This window comes from Stenella coeruleoalba, assembly GCF_951394435.1.
Source record: "Stenella coeruleoalba genome assembly, chromosome: 4".
NCBI classification, from domain to species: domain Eukaryota; kingdom Metazoa; phylum Chordata; class Mammalia; order Artiodactyla; family Delphinidae; genus Stenella; species Stenella coeruleoalba.
Window position 1 is genome coordinate 142,852,543 of NC_137149.1, and position 17,779 is coordinate 142,870,321.

Genomic DNA, 17,779 nt, shown 5'->3' on the forward strand with positions numbered 1-17,779 from the left:
TTAAGTATAATAAACTATTTCGACTGTTAAAGCTCTATAAATAATTATTTTTTCCCTCGAGTCAAGGTTCAGATAAAAAGCTGATCTTGGTACCATTGCCAATCTGTCATAGAGAAGTTGGGAATGATATCTAATAAGAAGCCTACCACTCATCATTTCATCATATATAGACTAGGGAAGCAGGGAATTATTTATTAGAGGGAGGGAAACAAGGGTTGAAGATAAGAAGGTTTTTTTTTTTTTTTTAAGTTCAGACATGAAAGTAGAACATTTCAGAAATACAAAACAGATACGCTGTAAAACTTTTTATCCCATTGCTCAATAAATTAGTCAACAAAATTTAAAAAATGGTCTTAAAAAATGGTCTTATTATCAGAAACATTAACATCACTTAAAACAAAAGAAAAAAGTTTCATTTTAGACCCATAGAATTGTTATAGAGTAAATAAATCTTCAATAAATTGTTAATGATTAACCACTCAACCCTCCATCCATAGCAACTAATTCTGAGCATAGAGTTCTTGCTTATCAATATAATGCATGGGCACTATGCTTGAGTCCATATATCATATATTGATAGCTATTATTTGCCAGTACTCAAGAATCTAGCAGTATTTCTTTGTTAAATTATCATCACTAACTTTGAGGCCATTCTAACATTCTTTAAATGATAGATTCTTTAAAGTGGACTTAAATTATTAATTTTTTTCTTAAAATGGTACCCTTCTTACCCTCCTGGAACCCATTTATTCATGAAAATCAACTAAGAAATTTAGAACTTGTGCAGCCAATGGAGTGAAGGGGGCGTGGTTTAACAGTAAATTCAGTGGGATGTGGACAGAGAAGGCATAGGGTGGAGACCCTGTGTCTACACTGGTGTTGAAGGGATGAGTGTTTTGAGATTGGCATCAAACAAGAAGTGTTTCTTCCCATCCAACAGCAATCAAAGCAGCATGGGACTCGTGTGTTTTGCTATATTTTAAATCATGGATAAAAAAATTAATGTACTTTTTATAATAATATTAATAAAAATAAAACCTTTTTTTTTTAAAAAGGAGGGAAATCACTCCCAACGTATGACTCTAATAAGTCAATCTTTCATGTTCTGAGGATTTTATATTCTTACCTCCCCAAAATGGGTTTTCTAGAAGTATTTTCTCAATATGGGTCACATGAATTTCTTTCAGATTCTGTTACACCAAGAATAGGAGATCAAGGACAAAGTAACTGAAAAGGTTGGCTTGTTTCTTTCCTGCAAAATGCCGCCTGTGGTTTTAGCAGTCAGTTTCGTTGCCAAACAGATCAGGAACACCAGCCTTCTCCATAATCTGGAGGTGTTTTTAGACTTCTCTTTCCCACACTCACTTGTCTTCATTTCCAAGCATCTGTGGATGAGATTGGTTTAAACAACCTATTAATTTCACTTTGTTCGTGATGAAATTATTCAAGAATCAGAGCTGGTGACCAATTTCTCTCCTCTTTTTACCCATTTCATGCTTAACAAATTTCTACTGCTTGTTTTTTTCCATAAGAAATCCTTCCTTGTAGTTTACCTTTTCTATTGTAACAAAGAGTAAGCCCAGAACTTCTGCCTTTGCTCATTAAAAGGAGAGCTATTCAAAATAATAACAACAAGAATGGGAATTATATATGTTTTCATGGAACACCTATAATGTACTAGATTTGAAAGTATATATTATGTCTAATATGCTTAACAATCTATGAATTCAGTATTATGGTCTTAATTTTTCAGTTAATTATAATAGAAGCCATCTACTTGCAGTCACTTCTATATACATGATTATATTCAATCTTTGCAAGCACAGGAAACTCTGCTCAGTATTATGTAACAATCTAAAGGGGAAAAGAATTTCAAGAACAATAGATATATGTATACATATAACTGAATCACTTTGCTGTACACCTGAAAGTAACACAACATTGTTAAAGGTACTCCAATATAAAATAAAAATAAAAACAAAACAAAACAAACAAACAGAAGAGACAATAATCTTGTCTGTAGTAGGTTCAAATCTAATAAAAATGTAAGGCTTTATTTTTCCACATATGCTACCCAGCTAGTGTCGTGGTATGGTCATGACACAATGTGAGAGAATGTTAGTACATCTCTCCTAGTCTCACACTGTTATGAATCACCAATTCAAAATACATGATTGCTGATTGTGGGTTAATATAGTTAGCTTCATATTTAATACATATAATGACCTTAAATATTAGTTGTCTTGATTAGCTAAATTTTGAGTGAATCGCTCATCATATTTTAACAGGTCCAAAAATCTAGACAAAGGCGTATTTCATGGTTAGCCTTATGTCTTACTATATTTGGTACTTATAGTATCTACTGTAATAATTGTGGTAGGTACTGCTGGCTGTGCACAGAAGATTCATATTCTTCAGAGTAGTTGCTGGGAAGCAGCTGCCCAGATGAAACTACATTTCCCAGCCTTTCTTGCACCTGGGTGTGGCCATGTGACTAGCTCTTGCCAATGGAATGTGGAATAAAGTGATATGTTTCACATCTAGGCTGAAGTGCCTAAAAACTAAGTGTGTCTCCTCCATAGTCGTCTTCTTCACCATTTGGCTGAATGGAGAGGACTCTGAAGCATTTTTGGAGGGCAGAAATTCAAGGAGGAGATAGCTTGAACTATCTGTTGACTGGGAACCCTGGTATTGGATAGTGTATGAACCAGAAACATGCTTCTGTTGCCTTATATCACTGTTACCTGTTATAATAGCAGGTGTTACCTTAATGTAAACCTGTGCACATAATAATGTTCAATCCATAGTTTTTGAATGTTAGTATCTGTGTGCCAGATCACTAGACACATGAGACTGGATTTAAACTGTGGTGTCATAACACACACACACACACACACACACACACACACACACACACACACATGATTTCTATCTTATAATTCCTATCTATATAAATTTCTATTATTTTTGATTCCCCATTTCTAAAGCACTGAATTAGTCCTTGTGAAATTCTCATATATTAAAATCGGAGTTGATTATTTTATACAATAAGTACATCACTCAATTCTAAAAGGTGACGGTGTGTAGTACCAGTAGATATCTTAAGTGATTAGGTTACCAGGTTTCTCTTGATCGTCCGTTTTTGTTTTTCCCACTTTTACCAGAAGAGAATTAGTCTTGATACAGGTTTTAGTGGATAGAGTCCAGTGTTGGAAACCAGGGAAACTGAGTTCTTTCTTGATTATACTGCCAGCCCCATTAAATGTTGTTACGTTAGTTTGCCTGTGAGGAGAGAGAGGCTACAGTTATCTCTCAATAAATAATAAATTGATCTTGCAGCTTCTGATTGTTCACACGGCATCATTTGCTTCTACTTCGTAATTAGACCACCTGGCTTTTGGGCACCTTTTGTTTTCTGGCCTTGTGTTCACCAAGGAGCAGACAGGCGAGTAGAGATGCAGTTCAGAGCAATTTATCTAGTTATATTTGAGAACTTGAAGTCGTGTTCTCTGAAAGTTTTGGATGACTTCTGTTCTCTGCTAGGAATGTGTTTACAGATTAATTTTAGTCTCAGTTGCCTTTTACCAGATCAACTATTGTGTAAGTGGTGAATTCTAGGAAACTTGAAGAGTTTTAAAACATTTCACCATGGTTCCCGCTATGGAGGTGACCATAATTAGAGGAGACGGGAGGTTAAGTTAGAAACTGTGTATGTTTGGGAGTTGGAATTTTGACACTTGCTTGTATAGCTCACTGATATTCCCCAAACCGTAGTTGCCTTTTGGTCTGTGGATCGTAGCTTGGCCAGAGGTGAGCCAGAGTTCTTAGTGAGGCAGTGAAAGAAGTCGTGTATGGCATCTCAGCAGAGCTGGAACACCCACTCGTCTCGGTTGGGAGGAAGCGGAGGCTGGGAGCAGGAAGGTGGCCTTTTCCCGCTTTTAGACAGTGCCAGAGCGTCTCAGGCTGGGGTTTCACTTTACTTTGTTTATGTGGAGTTGGTTCAGACACAAGTGAAATTGTGGTGTCTTAACCTCTAGAAAGATTTCAAACATACATCTTGCTTCATCAAGCTTGGTCACTTAAGAATCCAGTTTATATTTTAGAGATGATGGCATTCTGAATTTAGAAAGATGAAAGTGATACACTTTCATTTAAATCTCATAATCTTTGAAAGTTTGGGGATGTAAATTAATGAAAACATTTAACTTCTTTTTAAGAAGAAGGATAAGAATCATATACACAGGAAGTCTATTTTCCTTATATATATATATATATATATATATATTTTTTTTTTTTTTTTTTTTTTTGCGGTACGCGGGCCTCTCACTGCTGTGGCCTCTTCCGTTGCGGAGCGCAGGCTCCGGACGCACAGGCTCAGTGGCCATGGCTCACGGGCCCAGCCGCTCCGTGGCACATGGGATCTTCCCGGACCGGGGCACGAACCCGTGTCCCCTGCATTGGCAGGCGGACTCTCAACCATTGCACCACCAGGGAAGCCCCTAAAATATATTTTACCTTCATAGTAGTTTCATAAAATTGAGCAACTCATTTAATTCTTGTGGTCCTGTCTTCTATCCTGAGTGTCAACCATGCGAGCTGGAGAACTAGGACCGGGAAATAAAATCAGTTCAATTTTATTCTGCTGTACCAGCTATGTGTGAACATACGGCTATCTGTGTGTAGCTCTTTCTCTCACACGAAGGACTGGATTTTTTTTTTTTAAACAAAAATCCATGAAACATAAAAATACACAATACATATTTGAACGATCTGGGAAAAGAATGCTACGAAATTAATAAAACTTATAAGTGTTTGAGTAACTTTAGCACAAAAATAGAAAATGTCTAGTTATATGGGCTAGACATGGACTTATAAATATTAAATTTAGTTGCCCTGAAGCAACATAATTTTAGTATCAAATGCTTAAAAACACTAATTTCAGTCAATAGAGTTTAAAAATACGGATTGTAGGTACTTGTTTGGCTAATAAAAAAGTATCTTTGAAAAAAAAAACAGGTAGTAGGAATCCCAAAAGATAAATAGGAGACCTCTATTAAAGATAGCATTTCCCAATCTAGTACTATCGTTCTAGTCCTAGAATCTCCCAAACAGCTGGAAGAGGAATGGTAAGAAGACAGGGCATTGAGAAAAAGAGGGGCAGTTCTTAACTTGTGGTTCTCTTTTAGTTCTAAGACGACTCAGGTTCTAGATGGGCAGAAAATCAGTAAAAATGGCAGCAGTTTTGGTTCAAATAAAAAAAGATATCTTCTGTGGTAAATATATATATACCACATATATACATTGTGTGTGTGTGTGTGTGTGTGTGTGTGTGTGTATATATATATATGTATATATATAATGCGATATTACTCAGCCATAAGAAAGAGTGAAATGATGCCATCTGCAGCAACATGGATGGACCTAGAGATTATTATACTAAGTGAGGTATTTGTCAAAGACAAATATCATGTGATGTCACTTATATGTGGAATCTAAAAAATGATACAAATGAACTTACTTACAAAACAGAAACAGACTCACAGACATAGGAAACAAAGTTATGGTCACCAAAGGGGAAGAGAGGGGAGGGATAAATTAGGAATTTGGGATTAACAGATACACATGACTATATAAAAATAGATAAACAACAAGGACCTACTGTATAGCACAGGGAGCTATATTCAATATCTTGTAATAACCTGTAAAAGAAAAGAATCTGAAAAAGAATATATAAATATAAATATAACTGACCCACTTTGCTGTACACCAGAAACTACATAGCATTGTAAATTAACTATACTTGGATAAAAAGATAAAAATAAACAAATAAAGATATCTTCAATGATAGTCAAATCAGTGTATTCAGAAAGCAGCATGGGAATTGGCATGAGCTAGGAGATTTTTTTTCTTGGTATCTAAGTTTTTAGTCAGGTGCCAAACTGAAAGACTTCAGCTGTACTCATCCTTTGATTTACCCTTCTAGATCAGGGGTCAACAAGCTCTTGGGTCAAATCCACTACTTACTTTTGTAAATACAATCTTATTGGAACATGGCCACGCCCACTTATTTATGTAGTGTCTGTGGCTGCTTTAGTGCTGCGACAGTAGAGTTGAGTATCTGGGAAAGAGACCATCTGGTGTGCAAAGCTTAAAATATTTACCATCTGGCCCTTTACAGAAAAGGGCTCACTCCTGTTCCAGATGAAAGCTCTTTCCTTTTTTAACCTATTCTTTAACTCAAGCATGTAAGTCAGTCTCTCACCCTAGTTCCAACACTGTCATTTCTGGCTACATCAAGCCATTTTGTGGTCTGATGAACGGTATTCCACGTGTGGTGTCAGATACAGGGACCTGGCTTTGAACCATGCAGTACAATGCTTTCTAGTTTGTTTTCACTCATCCTGATAACGCCTTGCTTTACAGTCAGCATAGGACACTGAATCAGTGGTATTAAGGTTGTGTTTAATGATCTTTGGAACTCTCTGCTTATGAGCAATAGCTCATTAGACACAATCTTGTGAAAGTACTTGGAATTTCTGCCATGTGCTCATCTGATACCTGTCACTTTTCCTGCCCTTTCCATATAGTCCCTTGTGAGATAATTATGTAACGATACCTGTTGTTCTCATCTTCTGCTAACTCAAAATCTTAGTATCTTTTGTAAATCTTGGAATTTTAGTATGAATAATGATCGTACTACCTTTATTAATGTCTTTTAAACATTTAAAGTGCTTTCAGATTGCTCATATGAATTGATGCTTGTAATGGTGTTTGCCTCTGGGAAGGGGATCTGATTGGCTAGAGACAAGGATGGGAAGGAGACTTAAATTTTCACAGAAATAAATTTTATAGCTTTTAAATTTTGTATCATGTGTGCATTAGTTACCGATTACTGTGTAGCACTATCACCACAAATTTAGAAACTTAAAATAACACACATTTATTATCTCAGAGTTTCTGTAGGTCAGGTAACCAGGCATGGCTTTGCTGGGTCCCTTGTGTGAAGAGTCTTCACAGAGCTGTAACTGATGTGTTGGCCAAGGCTGGAGTCTCAGCTGAAGACTGGATTGTGGAAGGATCTACTTCCAGGCTTACATGATTGTTGGTAGGATTCAGCTCCTTGAGGACTGTTGGACAGAGAGCCTCAGTTCCTAGTTGTTTATTGGCTGGAGGCCTTTGTTCCTCTCTAACATGACAACTTGCTTCATCAAAACATGCCAACTGAGAAGGCAGTGGGAGGAGTCTGCTAGTAAAATGCAAGTCAGAATTTTACGTCCTACTCTTCTGTGGGACATCCAATTACCTTTGCCTTCTTCTGTTTGTTAATACAAGTTGTTAGACCATCCCACGCTCAAGGGTAGGGAATTACTCGAGGGCCTGAGTACCAGAAATTGGGGATCATAGAGAGGCTGTTTTAGAGTCTGCTTGTCACCACTGTGTGTATTATCTATATTTAGTAAAATTAAATAAATAATTTTAGACATTCAAGACGTAAATGAAAGTCTCAGTATAATGTGTGAAATATGATTTCATTTTTCTGAATAAAAAATGACATGTCCATAAATACATGTATGTCTATAAATGCATACAAAATGGTGGGCATGATACAGATCAATGATTAGTGTCTTTGTTCAAGGTGCTATAACAGAATACCATAGACTGGGTGGCATATAAACAACAAACATTTATTTCTCATAGTTCTGGAGGCTGGGAAGTCCAAGACCAGGCAGCTGCACATTAGATGTCTGGTGAGAGCCCACTTCCTTGTTCATAGATGGCCATCTTTGTGCTGTGTCTTTGCATAGCAGAAGGGGCGAGGGAGCTTTCTCGGGTCTCCAGTACCATTTGCAAGTGATCCACCCTTATGACCTAAGCACCTCCCAAAGACCCTATCTCCTAATACCTACATACTGGGGATTAAGTTTCAACATACGAATTTTGAGAGGGCAAAAATATTCATACTATAGCAGTGATTACTTCTATGGAAGGGAGTGAGAGAGGAATGGGCATAAAGGAGCTTTCATAGTTTAATCTAGGTCTTTGTTTTCTTCCAAAAAAAGGAGCTAGGATCATTTTATAAAGTTATAGAGGATAAATGGCTTTCCAATGGCGTATGTTCACTTAATCATAGGATCAGGACTCAAAACATAGTTTTCCTAAATGTCACAGTTTTTTTTCCTATTTATTTATTGGATGATTTGTTTATTTCTAAAGTAAATTGTTTAAAATAAACACTAAACTAAATAAGTTCAGAAAACTTATTAAAATTATTTATAAGAATGATAGATATTAGTTTGTCTGTTGATTCCTGGCTAATCTTATTGGGTGGCCATCTCTACTCAGTATGTCTGGTAATTAAGCCATTTTTAAAACCATGATAAAACAGAAATCTGTATTTAATCCTGTGATGGGGTTACCTGATTTAGCAAAGGAAAATATAGGAAGTCCAGTTAAATTTGAATTTAGTGTTTTGGGGTCATTTTTAACATACCTTAAGGTTTTTTAAATTATAAGCTATAATGAATGCTTAAGACTAGAATATTTTTCTGAAAATTGAGAAATTAAAAAAAGTTTTAAAGAGTCCAAACCTTGCATTATTTTCTGAGTCTTCATCATCTTTTCTACTCATCTGAAAGAGTCGCTGAAATCTCTCCATGGAAGTATAAAGAAGTAATGTAATTTTGGAGAATGTGATTTACTGGCCTAAGTTAGCCAGATTTGACTTCATGACTATATTCCAGGAAAACAGAAAAGCAAAACTCAGCAAGGAACTAGCCTGCAGCTAAATTTCAATAAACGTCCTGGAGACGGAGCTTTGTGTCAAGATCCTTTGTACATTGATTTAGTAGATTTTTTTTTTTTTTTTTTGCTGTTTTAAACACATTATTCCTTGAAGTTTATCTCGATGATGTAACATAATTGGATGGCCGACCAATTACTGCATGAGTTCTAAAGTTGCACTCTTCTAGATTGAATAACAGCTCTCTGGTGGGGAAAAGAGGAGGAGCGAATGGGAGTGTGCCATCCTTGTCCTGATTGCTGTCAGCTCCAGTCCTCTCATCCGCTGGGCTCAGCTCTGGATCAGAGGGAATGGCCCCGTAGGCTGCGCTCCCAAGCCCCCACTCCGCCCGCCTTCGGCCCGTTTCAGTCAATAGATGGTGCTGACAGGAGATGGGCAGGCAGGAAGAAGGGGGCAGCCTGGGATTTCTCCTTCTCTCTCCCTGCGTCAGGCAGCATCTCTGACAGTGCCTGTGCCCTCCTTTTGGCCTCAGCCTTCCCCTGGTGGCCCCAGGCCCTGGGCTCTCGTACCATTCCCACTCTCTTCTCTGGTTTTGGGAGGGCAGTGGCCCCGATGGTGTTGTCTCATGGAGCCTATATGGCATCTCAGAACTTCCATCTTCCATGGTATCAATTCCCTGTGTTGAAATCTTCCTGTTATGTGTACTGGTTTCTGGTTTTCTGGATAGACCTTGCTCGATACAGGGAACATGGAAAGTTTTAGGAGAATATCAGAAAATCAAAGATCCGTGTTTCTTTCTCCTTGACATCGTCTTCAGGGTGTTTCAAATAAACAAATGAGCAACTGTTCCTTTAGCACTAACGCTTTCTCTTTTTCAAAGATCAGAGGCTGCTCAGGGTCTTCCAGAGCAGACGATTCCTAAGAATGTTTGGCTAGTAGAGCATGAACCTGCCCTTTGCCTCAAACCAAGTTTTCTGTTATTTTCTCCAGGAACACAGACAATTTCCTTTTTTTTTTTGTTTTTTTTAGTGGAGGGGAGAGGCCATCATTTCTAGGTCAATAATTCTTAAAATGAATCTGTACAGGAAAAGAGAATAAAGAAAGGCAGAATGAAATGGGGAAAAAAAGGAGTTTAGAGATAAGGGGAAGATGGGAAGGAAGGAAGATGACATGGAATCAGATAATGTAACTGTCCTCTCGGACATAAAGGCAATAGCTTTGATTAAAGGGGGATTAAAAAATCTATTTTCTCAGAAATGTTATTCATAACGCTGTAGTTCGTTAACACATTTCAGATATTTGCATGAAATCATAAGCTATAGGCATATAGGAAACGATGTTTGCGATAGCTATTGTAAATACTAATAATCACCACCTCTCAGTGAACTCTTTGTTTGCCAGCAAAGGGAAGGAAAAATCTGTCATAGTGAAAGCAGTGAGCTTGACAGATAGGCAGCAGTGGCACAAACCTGATGGAGGTGAGGGGCCAGCATATCGCCTTGGTTTGTGTAGGTGTAAAACTCCCTACTCCAGAAAATTTACCTTCCATCTTGTGAGCTAAGGGCCTTATTAGCTGACCTGCTAGGCAAGTCAAACCTAGAACTAGAATTTATGGAAGTCACAGATGGGCTCACTGCTTTCTGGAATCAAATATAAGCACCTTTCTTAAAAGTCCCAAGGCGTTATTGCTGTACAGTGTACCGTTATCCTTAAGAGCAAGGGTTTTGCCGTTAGCCTGCTTTGATCACTTCCTAGCTGAGGCATCTTGAACAAGCTAGTTAACCTCTCTGGGCTTCCTTTGTAAAATAGGGACAGAAACAGCACCTCCTTCAGAACGCTGTAGTGAGGATTAAACATGTGCATACACATACAACTTAGACCAGCACCTGGAATTCAGTTAACACTCAATAAAAGTTAAATACTATTATCGCTCAGAAATGATACCTGTGACTTTAGAGCTCTGTTAAATTCAAAGTATGGAAAATACTCTTTAGATACATGCATAAAGTTATATACCATATTAGATGTAGGAAATCAGCTGGTTTATAATTTCTATCTTACAAGCCAAAGGAGACGAAAAAATACTATATTGACAGTTGGGAGATTTGACGAATAGGCAGCAATAGAAAAACATTTAAAACATTGAAAAATGAAATTTCTTTCTGCACATACATATTGAAGAGAAAAGTGACTGTATGTTATAGTAGCAGAGAAAGCAGAATAACTGGGATTGGGGAATTTGCAGCAAAATAAAGTCACCACATTCAGCTGGACAGTATATTGGGAAATAGTAGGTCTGAAACTGTGATTCACATTCAGCTGAGGTTCCCTCTGTTTCTTGAGAATTTTAGCTCACTTAAGTCAAATGACATTTTTTTACAGATGGAAAATTATGAACTGTTTAGGGAAACAGCACATGTCTTAATTGGGCAACATCACCTTTTCTATGAGAAGTGTACATGAAACTTGAAAAAAGTGTTTCGATAGAAAACAATTGATAGAAACTTTCTCTCTCTTTCCCTCCTTCTCCTCTTTCCTTTCTCCCTCTGTCTTCCTTCCTTGAGATGGGTGTAGGTCCCAATCTTCATATTAACAAATATCAACCCAGCAATGAAGGCTGCCAGCTGTATTTTGAGTGGACATGGATTCCATCACTGTCATGGTTGAGACACCAATTTTGTAGCAGGTTCTGACCAAGTCCTGCTAGAGTGACTTTAATGGTGGATCGGGTCCATGTAGGATTTCCCATATGAGAACTCTGGAAATGAAAGACTTAATAGAAAATAGCTAAATGTCACTGTAAACGCATTCAAGTTTAGGAACGTGTAAATAGCCATGCACATGCTTTCGGGAAATTTACGATCATAAATTTCCCCTCTAGAGCAAAGTTAATACTTGCTGGCTCAAATAAGCTGGTGTTCCCAACTCATCTGACTGAAACAAGTTTACAAGCCAGTGTGGGATGGCCCTATGAATCTTCTAGGAAAAGATGGGAAGTATTGGGTTAGCCAAAAATTTCATTCATTTTTTTCCCATAAGATGGCTCTAGTAGCACTTAGTTGTCTTTAACTTCATTCAAAACAATTTTGTTAGATTGTATGTGACAGCTGTCATATCAGTGTGCATTAAAAAAAAAGACATCAAAATTGATGAATCTTTGTGTAGCCATTTTAATATTGAAGATGGAAGAAAAAAGCAACATTTTCGGCATATTATGCTTTATTATTTCAAGAAGGCAAAAACACAACTGAAATGCAAAAAAAGATTTGTGCAGTGTATGGAGAAGGTGTTCTGACTGATCGAACGTGTCAAAAATGTTTTATGAAGTTTCGTGCTGGAGATTTCTTGCTGGACGATGCTCCATGTTCAGGTAGACCAGTTGAAGTTGATAGCCATCAAATCGAGACATTAATTGAGAACAATCAACGTTATACCATGTGGCAGATAGCCAACATACTCAAAATATCCGAATCAAGTGCTGAAAATCATTTGCACCAGCTTGGTTATGTTACTTGCTTTGATGTTTGGGTTCCACATAAGTTAAGCGAAAGAAAACTCTTGACCATATTTTTGCATGCGATTGTCTACTTAAACGTAATGAAAAATTCCATTTTTAAAACAAATTGTGACAGGCGATAAAAAGCGGATACTGTACAATAATGTGGAACAGAAGATATCGTGGGGCAAGCGAAATGACACACCAACCACACCAAAGGCCGGTCTTCATCCAAAGAAGGTGATATTGTGTAGATGGTGGGATTGGAAGGGGAGGACTCTATTATGAGCTTCCGGAAAACCAAAAAATTAATTCCAACAAGTACTGCTCCCAATTAGACCAACTGAAAGTACCACTCGACGAAAAGCGTCCGGAATTAGTCAATAGAAAATGCATAATCTTCCATCAGGATACTGCAAGACGCATGTGTCTTTGATGACCAGGCAAAAACTGTTACAGCTTGGCTGGGAAGTTCTGATTCATCCACCGTATTCACCAGGCATTGCACCTTTGGATTTCCATCGATTCTGGTCTTTACAAAATTCTCTTAATGGAAAAAATTTCAATTCCCTGGAAGACTGTAAAAGGCACCTGGAACAGTTCTTTGCTCAAACAGATAAAAAGTTCTGGGAAGATGGAATTATGAAGTTGCCTGAAAAATGGCAGAAGATAGTGGAACAAGAGGGTGAATACATTGTTCAATAAAGTTCTTGGTGAAAATGAAAAATGTGTCTTTTATTTTTACTTAAAAACGAAGGCATCTTTTGGCCCACCCAATGTATCTGTGATTTTGAGCTCATAAGCGTTGAGTAGTACTTCTTCACAGTGAACCCATTGATCTACCTACCTGTGGCACTTTAGGTAGCAGGCAGGCCATTTTTTCCCACTTTCTGTTTTATTTTACTAACAACAGCCTCACTTACCTCAACCATCAATGTTTTTTAAAAATTTTTTATCTATTTATTTTAAAACTCTATAGTGCTTTACAATTTTTAAAGTTTCACGTACATGATTTCCTCTAATCCCATAATAACTCCCTTTTTTGAATCCCTTACCCATTTATTGTTCCCCCCCCGCTTCCCTCTCCGCACTGGTAACCACTAGTTTGTTCTCTGTGAGTCTGCTTCTTTTTTGTTTTACTCACTAGTTGGGTGTATTGTTTAGATTCCACATATAAGTGATACCATACAGTTTGTCTTTCTCTGCCTGACATATTTCACTCAGCATAATACCCTTGAAGTCCATCCATGTTGAGGCAAATGTTTTGACCCCAATCCCTCCTCCCTAGAATTTGGAAACACCTATGGCTTTTGACTAGTTTAATGCTCTCACCTTCTCAAGTGTGCAGTAGTAGCACAGAAGATTCATTAAAGATGACGGCAGAACAACATTTATAGTCTAGAAATGAGAGCACATGTTTGTAAGTAAGAGCAGTGAGGGTGAACAGTCGTTATGTGCCTGGGCTAGAGGGGAGATGGGTCGGGGGGGCTCCAAAGCCCAGCTCACTGTCTTTCTCCTGGTTTTATTCACATAGCCTGTGGAATTGCTACCACACCACTGCTCCTGGACCGCCTCCTACGATGAGACTCTGTGCCATTTTGCAAACACTCAGAAGGATGAAACCTCAGAGCAGCTAAGGTAAATGTGATTATTCACAACTTCTTTTCAATCACTAGTTCGTGAACAGAGGAAAGAAAAATGAACATAGTGAAGGCAGTGAGGTTTGATAAATAGGCAGCAATATCACAATAGAGGAGAGGAAGCTGGACTCGAATGGGACAGCTATTCCCTTTGTCCTGGATGTTCACACTGGTTGCATGAGACACCTAGACACGAAGGAATGCCATCTCTCCCGCTATGTGCAAGGAACGGCATGTCTCCTGCACAATTTTTCTAGGTCATCCTCAAAGTAGTAGTATTTCTCTCCTCTAAATTACCATAGAGCCTTTTTTTTTTGAGTTTTATTTTATTTTATTTTTTTACTTATAAACAGTAAGTTTATAAGTAAACTGGTTAGAAGCTGGTTAGTCCAAGATCAGGGCACCAGCAGATTTGGTGTCTGGTGAAGGCCACTTCCTGGATCATAGATGGCAACTTTTCACTATGTCCTCACGTACCATAGAGCTTTAAATTTGCTCTTTTTTATGGTAATTAACATCTCTTCTCCCTCTCAGTTGGATGAGAGTGGGAGAAAAGGGAAAAAATAATACAAAAAATGAATCCAAATAAAAAGATGTGGTAATATCAAATAAGTTATTTTGATGGTGTGGTCAAGAAAGGCCTCTTTGAGGAGATGATGTATAAGCTGGGATCTAAAGAATGAGCAGGAATTGGCTATAAAAGCAGAGAAAAGAATGGTCCAGAGAGACAGAACACCATGCACAAAGGCTCCAAGAAAAGAAAAGACCTGGGGTGTGTATGAGGTCAGTATGAGGCTGTAGCCCAGTCTGACTGGAACTCAGTGAACGTTCACAGAAGAAGAGAGCCTTAGGGAAGGCAAATCCATATCAGGAATAAGTGTCTATTCTAGCAAGGACGAAACACTGCCCCTTCCATGATGGAAATGTTCCAGTGTAATCAACCAGACGCCGGGTAGCTGGCTGGTCACCCGGGGGGAATGGCACCATGACCATGAGGGAGCTCAGTGCTGGTGTCTGCTGAGTGGCTGTGGCCACTCAGGTGGGCCTTGTTGAGGGGCTGTCTGTGTTGCTGAGCCCATGCATAACCTCCACCCCTGCCACCATGGCCACTTCGCTCATGAGCCCACTGGGTGACTTCAGTGATGGCTGGGGAAAGAGGCTGACTGGTGTCCACAGAACAAGTTATCCTATATCCTATTGATTATTATAATCCTCCTCTGCTGGCGTCACCCTTTGGTGAGCATTCACGTAGGACACAAACACCTTCATGATCTTTGGCTATTCTGGTAAATCTATCCACATACCTCTTCTCCGAATTTCTTTGTTCCCAATTTCCCAATCATGTTTCTTCCGAGTCCCTGATCACCCAGCCAAACCATTGGCCATAGCAACATCCCCTGACACCCCCCCCCAAAAAAAGAAAAGAAGAAGAGAGCCTGACCACTACATCTAATTTAATTGGTCAGAATGTTTTTAAAAATCATTTTTTTCTGGAATGTATTGCTTGACTAGACACAGTAGATTTAGCCATATTATTTAGCATGCTCTGTCCAATGCAGATAATACAGAAATGATTTCTTAATCACTAGAAAGCCTGAAACGTAAAAAGATAATTGTCAGTTAAAGATATTTCTACTTAAACTTTGGTTTTGTTCATAAGGTATATGGAAGTTTATGAATGCATTTCCATTAAAAAATATACTTAAAGTTCAAGACAAGATAATCACTTATTTTTGAAAAATGTATCCTTTTGTTATCTCGTCATCTTGAGGGAAGTATGACCTTGCCAAGCATCTTTATTACTACGTCTTCTATTTTTTGCCTTTGTATTTGAAAATCATGGAAAACCAAAACTAGAGGGAAAAGCCGTAAGTGAGTAATGTACTACCCAAAGTGGTCACGAAATATCTCTTGATTAATTCTGTTAAAGTTTACAGTCATGAAGTGAGAGAAATATTTTATTTTGTATCTTAATTTTATGGGGCAATTAATTTAATTATTTTTCTAGAACAAAAGAAATGTGATACCTAAACATATACTAGTAACTGTCAGGAATTCATTCATTCCGTTAACAAAACTGCAGTGGACCGTGCAAAGCTGGGCTTTCCAAGAGTTTGAATTCTAATGTCAAGGCTAACTACTACAAACTTAACAAATAAATGTACAACATAACGTCGTGTAATGATAAATATATTAAAATAGTGGATTGTGTTCATAGTGCCATTATCATAATCCTTATCTTCAAATTCAGCTGTCGTTTTAGAAAATCATGGGTAGCACACTCTTTTGTAAAGGAATTTGCTCCCTGTTATAAGGTATAATAATTTGGAAAGTAACTTGGAGCTAAGCAAGAAGGTATCAAGCAGTTATTTTGGGTTCTAATTTATGCAATTGTTTTTTTCAAATATGTGAAGTTTGTGAAGAAAACTCTTGTCTCTTTAACTTCTTGTTTAAGTAGTAAAACAGAAGTCTAGGAAATTCTACGACCAAGTGATAATGACAGGTTATTTGTTGGCGAACTTTGTTTTTTTCCTGCCCGTAAGCGTAGCCTTAGGAAGATGAAACCTTCACCACAACATATGTGTACATTTTGCTGACTTGACAAAAATTGTGCAATCCAAATCCCAATCTTACAAATTAGGAATTACCCTGGAAAACCTAACTGAAACTGACCAAGACTACAATTATAACAAGAGCAGTACTTGAGCCCCCCAAAGTCGGTTGTTTAGGATAGTAATTACTAAAGGCAAAACTCAATAATAAAAATTTTCTTCTTCTGAAACTGGTCACTAGGGAGTTCCCTGGCAGTCCAGTGGTTAAGACTCCACGTTTCCAATGCAGGGGACACGGGTTCAATCCCTGGTCCCACATGCAGCCTGGCACGGCCAAAAAAAAAAACCAAAAAAAAAAAACTGGTCATTAGGTAGAAAATTCTATTCCTGTTATGTAGAAATCCTTCTTTAGCTGGCTGGAGAAAGAAAGTGTAAAATTAGTAGTCTGTTCCACAGTACTGTTTTGCGTGTTAGACGAGACAGTTATCTAATTGTGTGTGCTTTAGAGGTACTGAAACATTTAGAATGTGCAAGAATCTTTTCAGTCCATTTGCATTCTTTTCACTATCTTTCACATCAGTGTACTAGGATATTTATTATCGATTATGTGGCAATCTGTCACGACAAAGATGAGTGTTGAGACGCTAGTCTAATCAGGGCTACTTGCTATTAAATTTAGGAGCAGAGATGCAACACACATCACCTAAGCGCCTGTTTTCTGCCAATGCTATAGTGGCACAATGTTGACTATTTACTTCATTGGAACCTTTCAGAAGGAATCTGAGCTCAGTCTCAGTGGGTCTATGTAACTGTCTTGGGTTAATATGAGATTCTGTGTAAAGTAATATGCCAAATGGTAACTACCTATTAGACATTTTCCTTTTTTCATACCTACTTAAGATTCACTTTCTAGGCACTCCACAATGCCTCTGGGCCCTTAAGGGTGGAAACCTACCTTCTCACAGGGCGTTCATTCAGTACTGTCTGGTTATGCCAGCAACTCCAGGAGCAGCTGTTTGGATGTCATCAAATCTCCATTGTCTCCTCTTGTTCCGATATCTGGATCTGCTCAGTTTTTAGTTTTTACCTCTCTCTTGATTCTCGAAACTGCAGTCCTTTTTCTAAATCACTTTTCTCCATTCTGAACTCTGCCCCCATTCCTTCATTGACCAAAGTATCAATAACACAAGGCATATTTGTATTTAGCAGACCACACTGAAGCTTTGAAGTTGTACAGTGGAATTACATTATTACTGACTGCAAGCCAAAAGTTAAAATTTAACGAGTCATCATTTTTCTACCATGGCCTCCATTGGTCATCCATCCACCATTCCTTACTGGCTGTCTCTCC

General features: G+C 38.0%; 1 long non-coding RNA gene across 3 annotated transcripts in view; it reads left to right on the forward strand.

The window, feature by feature from the left end:
• The window catches only part of LOC307185783, a 214,591-nt gene that overhangs the window by 28,238 nt on the left and 168,574 nt on the right, over nt 1–17,779 (forward strand). For all 3 annotated transcript variants that reach the window (XR_013828170.1, XR_013828171.1, XR_013828172.1), the window contains one exon: nt 13,771–13,874. This is a non-coding gene — a long non-coding RNA (uncharacterized lncRNA). The remainder of the gene's footprint in view (nt 1–13,770; nt 13,875–17,779) is intronic.